This window comes from Mastomys coucha, unplaced genomic scaffold (assembly GCF_008632895.1).
Source record: "Mastomys coucha isolate ucsf_1 unplaced genomic scaffold, UCSF_Mcou_1 pScaffold8, whole genome shotgun sequence".
Classification (NCBI taxonomy): Eukaryota; Metazoa; Chordata; class Mammalia; order Rodentia; family Muridae; genus Mastomys; species Mastomys coucha.
Genome location: NW_022196914.1, coordinates 36,024,207 through 36,035,122, shown reverse-complemented (window position 1 = coordinate 36,035,122; position 10,916 = coordinate 36,024,207).

The following is a 10,916-nucleotide window of genomic DNA, read 5'->3' as shown; positions in this document are numbered from 1 at the left end:
AACATCAACATAAGAAGCAAAACTACACCCTAGAAGAAGCAAGAAGGTAATCTTTCAACAAATCCACAGAATCCTAATTCCACCTCTTAACCAACAGGAAGTGACAATTACTTTTTCTTAATATATTAATATGAAAATTATTATTACCAACATATCCTAATCGATTGAAATCCAATAATATGAGTAACTAGAAATTTGTTAATTGTCATTCAATGGTCTCTCTAATTTGGTAATTGGACAAATAGGTCCAACATTGTACAATCTATATACACTTTCAGCTTGTTTGTTTGTGACAGTGTCTGGCTGTGTCTTGAACATAAGGGTCTTGAAATCTTGCTTCTCCTATCTCAGCCTCTCTATTAGTAGTATTATTTATTTCACGTTTTTACACTATACTATGGTTTTCAAAACAGCTTATATATTTGAAAAGTATTTATATACCCAAAAGAAATATAGAGGATTAACTAAGGAGGTTTCTTGTAAGAGAACAACAAAGAGTGAGACTGAATGCTTTGCTTGATGTTTGTAACTCTTGTATCAAGTTTGAAGAAGAGGACTTTATAAGTTACTCTTTCTCTGAGATGAATGCTTTTCCAAATTATCACAGCTAATGAACTAATTTCTTACCCTCACCTAATGTCTGTGCCACCCTCCAAGCAGAACTATTATTCATTGAAACACTTGGTGAATGATTTTTATGGATAGACCATCTTAATACCTATACCATTTCTTAAATCAATGTAACCTGTTCTCTGTGGGCTGAGAATAAAGTCACTCACTCAAGTCAAATAGCTTTGACCATAGCAGGAAGTCCATATCCAAAATTCGAGCCTACAATTCATTTCTTGGTGCAGCAGAACTATCAACTCTCAGCTTAACTATGATGGAGGTAAAATCCTTTCATAATGTGAGGGTCATTAAAGTACAGCCTATTACAATGAAATCCAATGTCTAAAAATTGTTCTTATGTTGGGCTTGTACCACAGTAAGATTTTAAACTCTACAAAAAAACAAAACAAAAAGACTTTATATATTATGTTCATTTAAGAAAATACTAGTAGTGATGCGTTATTTTGAAGTATACAGTTAATATGTTTGGAGTTATTTAAAATTTATATTGAGAAAAATGTATTTTCACTATTGCTGAACACGAGCATCTACATAAGTGTGTTAAATTGATTGTTGTTTTATATCAAACAATGTTTACAATACTTATTTCTATTGTTATAATATTTTGTAAATTTTATGGAGTATAACAAAAAAGATATTGTGGGTATTGAAGGGGGGTTTCTGGGAGGAGTGGGGGTACAAATGGAAACAAGAATGTGATTTAATTCTATTTACTTAAAATATGTTTTTAAATGTTAACAAATTCAGATAAATTGAAATCATGTAACTTTTCTCATCATAATGCAATAAAAGTTTTAAAAAAAGAATTTCATAAAATATATTTTAAAAAAGCTCAAGTATTTATTACATTCCACATATCGATTGAATACTTGGGCTTTTTGGCTCTATGGAATTTCAATTGACTTTCTTGGCCAGAAATCTGCCCTAAAGACTCAAAGAAGCCAATTTTCCAACATTTAGTATGTTGGTGTGTGTTCTACAGTGATGGGGTGACCTTATTCCCTGTTTCCCTCAGCACCAAAGGTCATGCTGGTCATGGAAGATTTCTACATGTTGACCCTGAAGTATTGCAGCACTTTGATAAAATCAGATTCAGTTTATCTTCAAATGTCCAGAGAAAAATTACTTTATTAAGTTCTTATTAGTTGAAATATTTTAGATGATACTTAATAAGATCTGTTTTGTTCAAAGTAAAGTACTTTAAAGACCATACAAATCTATTAAGTACTATACAGTATTAATACTTAGAAAATGAACAATACCATCCATTGTAACAATAATCACTAAGTTAGGATGTAGATTGAATATATTTATGAGTTTCTTTCCTTCTTGTGATGATTGCTTACCGTTGGAGATACAATTAATATTCCCAGTGTAAGCTATGCTACTTGAGTTTTGTCAGTTTATACAACCTAGTCACATTGGAAATAGGAATCTAAACTGAGGAATGGCCTCCATCATCTTGACCTATAGGCATTTGTATAAGGCATGATCCTAAAGAATTATTCATGTGAAACTGCCAAAATTTGTGTAGATATTATCACCCTCTGGCAGGTGGTTTTGGATGACATAAGAAAAAGACTGAAGTGTGGATGCTACAGTCCTACTCAGAAGGGGGAAGAAAACAATCTCAGGAAGCAGAGGGAGAGAGAGAGGATGAGGAGGGAAAAGGGGGGCCTGTTCAGATACAGGAGGATATTGGGGAGAAGTACAGCGGGTCAGGAATTTGAAAGGAGATGTGTAGCAGTGGGGGAGAGGGAACTGTAGAGACCATATCCAGTGGATAGGCACAGCCCCCAGTTGAGGGATGAGGCCACCCACCCACTTCAAAAATATTAATCCAAAATTCCTCCTGTCAAAGGATATTCAGGAACAAGTGGAGTTAGAGACTGAAGCAAAGACGATCCAGAGACAGCCTCACCTAGAGATCCATCCCATCTGCAGACACCAAACTCAGACACTATTGCTGATACCAAGAAGTGTTTGTTGACAGGAGCCTGATACAGCTGTCCCCTGAGAGACTATGCCAGAGCTTGACCAAGACAGATGAGGATGCAAGCAGCCTAATGTTGGACTGAGTATGGGCACCCCAATGGAGAAGTTAGGGCAAGGACTGATGGAGCAGAAAGGGTATGCAACCCCACAGGAAGAACAACAATATCAACCAACCAAAACCACCCCTCCCCCCCTGAGCTCCCAGGGACTAAGCCACCAACCAAGGAGTACACAGGGAGGGACCCATGGCTCCAGCTGTATATGTAGCAGAGGATGGCTTTGTCAGGCATTAATGGGAGAGATCCTTGGTCCTGAGAAGGCTGGATAGATGCCCCAGTGTAGAGGAATTCGAAGGTGGGGAGGCTAGAGTGGGTGGGGGGTACACTCTCATAGAAGAAAGGGTGGGTGATGAGATAGGGGGTATTTTGGCGGGTGGTGCTGGAAAGGGGATAAGATTTGAAATGTAAATAAATAAAATATGCAATAAAAAGAAAAAAGAAAAAAAAAAGAATACTTTCTGGCATGATGGTGTTTTTCAGTAGAGATATAGCTTCTTGTTGGGCACAGTTCTGACTTTTGAAATTTTAATGTCTTAAGTAAGTATTGTCCATAGGAAAAATGGCTATGCCCAGGATGTATAGTCAAAGACACCACTAAAATCTCAGAGAAAAAGTATAGGGAAATATGAGTCAGACATGCTAGATGACTTTGAGAAAGCAGTGTCATCCAGAAGCAAAAGGAATGCTGATTATATGAACTCATAGAGACTTTGGCAGCATATATAAGACCTGCATAGGTTCATACAACATCTCAGTATGTAAAAGGGGATGAGGAATCAAAATCCCACCCCTACAAAAGATATTATTTGCAATTTATAATTGTTGCAAAAGAAATAAAGTTTTCTATAATATAGTGCCATTTATTGAAGCATCACAGTCCAAGGAATGACCATGCCTTGTCATTTATGTGGTCAAAATAAAACAACTTTCAAATACTTTCCGTGTGTGTGTGTGTGTGTGTGTGTGTGTGTGTGTGTTTTGCAGGACTTCTTGTTTATGTCACTTTATTTTGAGCACTGTTTTGTCATAATGTTTCTTATTTGTTTTGATTTTCATTTTATGATCTATATAAAGAGAAAAAAACATGAAATATGTTGCACAGTTAGTTGGGAGGATTGGGAAAAGTTTACAGAAGAAAAATATGATCAAAATCTATTATTTGAAAATGTATAATTACAAATACAATTAGAATTACCTACGTAAAATATCTAAGTGTATGTATATTAACATATTATTCAGAGAATTTGTGTTACTTAGGTTGATAACGATCACCCAAGATCCACAGACACTCTAACATGAATTTCCATATCATGTAAGAGAAACCATATTTCTAGTCATTGCATAGGAGAATTCAAAATGTTGTGAAAACTGTGTTATGACCATTCATCTTAATTTCCTCTCAGAACCTATACCCTTTCACTGAATGCACCCTTCACTTCAGCTACAGGATGTAGAAGTACTAAGCTGAAACTGATCAGGAAACTTCCTGAGGAAAATCATTCAGCATGACTTAAGGGGTTACAAGTTCTTCCAAGAGAGAAAAGAAAACCCGAGTCCTAACCAGCTGTAAAATGGTGGACCACCACAAAGCCTAGAATGAATGCATATATTCTCATATAACTGCGGCAAGTATAACTTTGGGAAAACCAACACCTGTATAACTGTTCTTAAGGAACAAAACAGAAAGAGAACTGTGTTTGACTGTAAACTGAACAAGTACCCTTAACTGTTGAGGTCTTAGAACCTAAAGGAGAACCAAATAATGATATTTCTGTAAACCATTTCAACTGTTATCCCCCTTACCAGTTCCCCCTCCACAAACCTCCTATCCCTTCCCCCTGCCTCTACAAAAATATTCTCCTACCTACTTCAGCCTCAGTACCCTAGCATTTGGGTCATCAAGCCTCCACAAGACCATGGGGCTCCCCTCCCAATGATGCCCGTTAAGGTAATCCTCTGACACACATCCAGTTGGAGCCGTAGTTTTCCCCTTGTACTCTTTGTTTGGTGGCTTAGTCCCTGGGAGCTTTGGAGGTCTAGTTGATTAATATTGTTGTTCTTCCTATGAGGTTGCAAACCCCTTTACCTCCTTCAGTCCTTGCCCTAACTTCTCCATTGGGGTGCCTGTGCTTAATCTGATGTTTGGCTGCATGCATCCACACTTGTATTGGGAAGGCTCTGAGGGAGGTAATCCAGTCACAAAAAACACACATGGTATGTACTCACTGATAAGTGGATATTAGTTCAAAAGAAGTTCGGAATACTGGCAATACAACTCAGAGACCATATGAATCCCAAGAAGAAAGAAGAATACACCAAAATGTGGATGTTACAGTCCTACTCAGAAGGGGGAAGAAAATAATCTTGGGAAGTAGAGAAAGAGAGGGATCTGGGAGGGAGAGAGGGGGTGAAGAGAAAAGGGGGGCTGGTTCAGATAAAGGAGGAAGTGGGGGAGAAGTGAGGAGGGTTAAGAATTTGAAAGGAGGAGAGTAGCAATGGGAGAGAGTAAACTGGGGGGTAGCCACTAGAAAGTCTCAGATGTCAGGGACCTAAGAGGTTCCCAGGACCCAACAGGGAGGACAAAGCTGAAGTCCAAGTGGTTCGAGGACCTCCACATAAAACCAGATACACTAAAACTAATTGAAGAGAAAATGAGAAAGTGCCTCGAACACATGAGCATAGGGGAAATTTTCCTGAACAGAACACCAATAGTTTATACTCTAAGATCAACAATTGGCAAATGGGACCTCATAAAATTGCCAAGCTTCTGTAAAGCAAAGGACACTTTCAATAGGACAAAACGGCAACCAACAGATTGGAAAAAGATTTTTAACAACCCTACATCCAATACAGGGCTTATATCCAAAATATATAAAGAACTCAAGAAGTTAGACTCCAGATAACCAAATAATTCTATTAAAAAATGGGGTACAGATCTAAGCAACTGAGGAATCTCTCATGGCTGAGAAGCACTTACAGAAATGTTCAACATCCTTAGTCTTCCAGCCCTGAGATTCTACCTCACACCAGTCAGAATGGCTAAGATCAAAGTCTCATGTGACAGCAGATGCTGGTGAGGATGTGTAGAAAGAGGAACACTCCTCCATTGTTGATGGGATTGCAAGCTGGTACAACCACTCTGGAAATCAATCTGGAGGTTCCTCAGAAAATTGGAAATAGTGCTACCTGAAGACCCAGCTATACCACTATTGAACATATACCCAAAAGATGCTCCAACATATAACAAGGACATGTGTTCCACCATGTTTATAGCCACCTCATTTATAATAAGGAAACTCCCCAGATGTCCCTCAACAGAAGAATGGATACAGAAAATGTGGTGCATTTACACAATGGAATACTACTCAGCAATTGAAAACAACGACTTCATGAAATTCGCAGAAAAGTGGATGGAACTAGAAAATATCATACTGAGTGAGGTAACACAAACACAAAAGAACACACATGGTATGTATTCACTGATAAGTGGATATTAGCCCCAAAACTCACAATGCTCATGATACAACCCACTGACCATATGGAACTAAAGAAGAAGAAAGACCAGCGCGTGGGTGCTTCAGTCCTGCGTTGAGAGGGGAACAGGATGATTGCAGAAAGTGGAAGGAGGGGGACCTTAGAGGGAGAGAGGAGGGGGAGAAATAAGGGGAGGCAGCATCAGGTACTGGAGGGTACAGAAGAAAGGTACAAAGGATCAGGAAAACAAATATATAGCAGGGGGATGAGGAACTGGGGGATAGCCACTGGAGGGTCGCAAACATTGGGGAAATAAGAGGATCCTAGGACCCACTGGTGGTGAATTTAGCAGAGAAGTGGAGATAGAACCTGTAGAGACCATCTCTAGTAGATAGGTACTGGCCCCTGGTTGTGGCATGGGGTCATACACCCATCTCAAAGTTTTTTTGTTTTTTGGTTTTCTTTTTTTGGTTTTTAGGGTTTTGTTTTTGTTTTTGCTTTTGTTCTGTTTTGTTTGTTTGTTTGTTTGTTTTTTATTTTTTGAGACAGGGTTTCTCTGTGTAGCCCTGGCTGTTCTGGAACTCACTCTGTACACCGGGCTGGCCTCTGCCTGCCTCTGCCTCCCAAGTGCTGGGATTAAAGGTGTGCACCACCACACCCGGCCATCTCAAAGTTTTTAATCCAGAAATATTCCTGTCCAAAGGAAGAACAGGGACAAAGAGACTGAAGGAAGTGTCATCCAAGGACTGACCCACCTGGGGATTCATCCTATCTGCAGGTACAAAACCTAACATGATTGCCATTGCCAAGAGGCAGTTGCTGACAGAAACCTGGTATGACTGCTCCTTGGGAGGTTCAGCCAGCAACTGACCAATACAGATGTGGGTGCTTGGAATCAACAATCAGACTGAGATCAGCAATCCTGAGCTGACTAGACCACCCAGGATTCCCAAGGACTAGATCACCAATCAAGGACGGTACAGGGAGGGATCCATGGCTCCAGATACGTAGGTAACAGAAAATGGCTTTTTTTATATCACTGGGATAGGAGGCCGTTGGTCCTGTGGAAGTTTGATGCCCCAGCATATGGGGATGCTGGAGGGGTGGGACGGGAGAGGATGGGTGGGTGGAAGAGCACCCTCATAGACGCAAAGGGGAGGGAGGAGAGGGGGGTTGTGGAAGGGTAACTGGGAAGTGTGATATCATTTGAGATGTAAATGAATGAAATAATAATAAGTAATAATAATAATAATGAAAATAATGAAATAATAATAATAATAAAGATAAAGAAAAAAGAAGTGAATGGGGATACACACAGGCACACACATAAACACACACACTAACACACACTGCACACACAACAAACACATGTGCTCATACATACATATATCTCATCTTGAAAATTCAAAGCATTGAGAAAACATATTCTATAAGGGAGAACAAAAGCACTGATTTTTAATTAAAATTCATTTCCCTCTATTTTTATATGTAAATAAAATAGTCTTCATTAAAGTGGGAGCTTTTCAACTAGAAACTTATTTAGGTTTAAAATATGAGGGTTTTTCTTTTTTCTTTCTTCTTCTTTTTTTTTTTTTTTTTTTTTTTTTTTTTTTTTTTTTTTTTTAGTAAGAGATAAATGATTTTTAAGCAAGAGCAATCACGTTAAGATGACAGCAGCAATAAATGCTATTGTGTAGTAGAGTGTACAAAGGACAGGGGAGTGTGAAGCATGAAGTTTCTGGTAGAAAAATGATGCTTTGGGTTAGAAAGATTGCTCAGCAGGTAAGAGCACTAACTGTTCTTCCAGAGGTTCAAGCAACCATATGGTGGCTCACAACCCTCTGTAAAGGGATCTGAAGCTCTCTTCTGGTGTCTGAAGACAGTGTACTCACATACATAAAGTAAATAAATAATTTAAAAAAGAAAGGGAGAAAGGAAGAAAGGAAAAGAGGGAGGGCGGGGGGGAGAGAGAGAGAGAGAGAGAGAGAGAGAGAGAGAGAGAGAGAGAGAGAGAGAGAGAGAGAGAGAGAGAGAGAGAGAGAGAGAGAGAGAGAGGAAGGAAGGAAACTGGAGCTTCAAGGCAGACTGAGACACAAGGAGCCATTTATACCCAAGGAAGTATAAGAAATCCTAAGAATTCCAAATGAAGAAAGAACAAAGGGACAATAGGAAGCAGGTGTTGAAAAGCAGACTCAGGTACTAAAGGGAAACAGCTTGACTTCAGTAAACTATCTTAAGACTATAGCTTTTCAATTGTGATTATAATTGACACTGTTAACACTCTCTGTTTTGTATTAAAATGCTCTTTATATTATTTTCCCTCCTCTTCCTTTCTCTTCTTCTCTTCCTCCCTCTGAAGTCAAACAGTTTCACAGAATATGGAAAACACTTAGAAATCTGCTGCATGCTCAAACCTTCATTCTTGAAGTAAATGCTTACATAAGTTCTCAAATACATTTTACTAAGAGTAAGTCAGTTTACTCTTGTTCAGAATACAACAGATGATCCAGGCATGCTATCAAAACACTGAACAAAGAGAAGTTAATTTCAGAAAATATAGTTTATTTCCTCATCATTAGCTAATATTAATTCTATAAAATTCTAAAATTATTCAGTAATAGACAAGATGAGTAAACACTTTCAAATTTTTAATGAAGCCTGTTACCCTGATACACCTGATACAAAAACCAAAGGAAGAACAACAACAAAAAAAAGGAAATTACAAGTTATTTCACTAATGGATATAGTTGCAAGGATTCTTAATAAAATACTTTACAGTTGATCCAAGTAGTCAGAGAGAGAGAGAGAGAGAGAGAGAGAGAGAGAGAGAGAGAGAGAGAGAGAGACTAACCACCATGATAAAGTGATAAAGTGGGTTTTTATCCCAGAGATGCAGTAACTCAACATTTATAAATCAGTAATATAACCTACCATAATAACAGAGTCAAGGACAAAAGCAACACGGTTATTTCATTAGATGAAGAATAGGATTTTGACAAAATTAATTATCTTACCATGATTAAAGACCTAAAGGACCCAGGGAAACAGAGACCATAACTCAATATAATAGATGTAGCATCTATTGTCCCCTTTTACGATTTCTATTCCATATAAAGTTTGAAGTTTTATCTAGGACACGAAGATAAGTGATGATGATAAAGAAGATACAACTAGGAGAGAAGGAAATCCCAAAGGGCTTATATGCAGATGATATAATTCAACAACAACAACAAAAAATATAGTAAAGACTAAGGGGAAACTTCTACAGGTAACAAACATATTCAGCAAAGCAGCTGAATGTAAAATTAACACACAACAATAAGTAGTCTAACTATAAAGCAATGATAAACACTGCAAGAAAGAAATGAAGAACTACACCATCAACAATACTATCTAAAACATCCTGGAATAAACTTAACTGAGAAGTGGAAGACTTTTATAAGAAAAACACAAAAGAAGTTTAAAAATTATGAAGAGATGAAAATCCCTTCCATTTTTATGGAATGAGAGGATTAATATATTGAAATGCCTATCCTACCTAAATCAGTTCTCAGATTTTATTAAATCATCTTACAGTTCACATAGAAACACAAAGGATCAAAGAGAGACAAGGGAATCCTAAAGAATGCAGGAATATCTGTAGATATTATTGACTCAAACTTTTAAGTTATTGAACAGAACGATATTAACACAAAAGCATGGCATTGATATATTAACAAACATATATTGTTCTGTGAAATAAAATGGGGACCCAAATATCATTTCATGATTCACTGAAGAATAACACCCTGGACTCAAGTAGTATGTAAATGTAGAGAGTGTTTATTCTGCATAAGTCCAACATGGTCTCCCCATTATGATAGAAACCAGGAAGTGAGCTCACAGGCCCAATTCAAAGCACATTAGGGAATTCTGAGGTATGTGACCTCTATGTTAATCTGTTGGATCCCTCTGTATGGACATTCCATTACAGGGTGTGGGGGGTAAAAACTTACTGGGGAGATTTGGGAACTGTTCCTAAGGAAGCAGCTGAGGAAGTCTGGGAATTACTGCTGACCCATTGTCCTTACTTCAGGCCAGATGGCTGGAACATTCCACTACCTGGTAATGAAGGCTGGAGCCTGGGTGTTTTCTATTAGTAATTGAGTTGCCTGGGCTTGTTTGAGCTTGCCCAGTTTTTAGGCCTAGTCTTCTTAACTGCCAATTTAAAACCTGGCATGGAGTCAACCTGTTTCATCTCTCTCGTGACCGGAAAAAAAAAAAACGTAATGAAAAAAGGCAACATCTTCAAGAATGGTGCTGTTCAAAATGGACCTCTAAATATAAAAGGATGATATTGAATTCTTATCTTTCACAGGATCAGTTTCCTTTAATCTGCTACATAAGAAATGATGGAATATACTTGAATTCATAGGCAAAGAACTTTCTGAACAGGACCCCATGAGAGCACAAGCTCTAATACTAACAATTAACATATAGAGCACATGTAACTAAAACCCTTCTGTATAGCAAAGAACAGCATAATTCATTGAGGAGCAGCCTTCAGAATAAGAGCAACTTTACCATCTACACATAAGATACAAGGTTCAGATCTAGAATAAAAAACAAACAAGTAAAATAACTGAGCAGTAAGAAAAGAAGGAAACCAATAATAATTGGGGCATGGAATTCAAGAGATTTCAAAAGAATAAATACAGATTTTGTGAGAACAGAGGAAACAGGGACATCTCAGAAAAACACCAGGAGGCCAGGAATTCC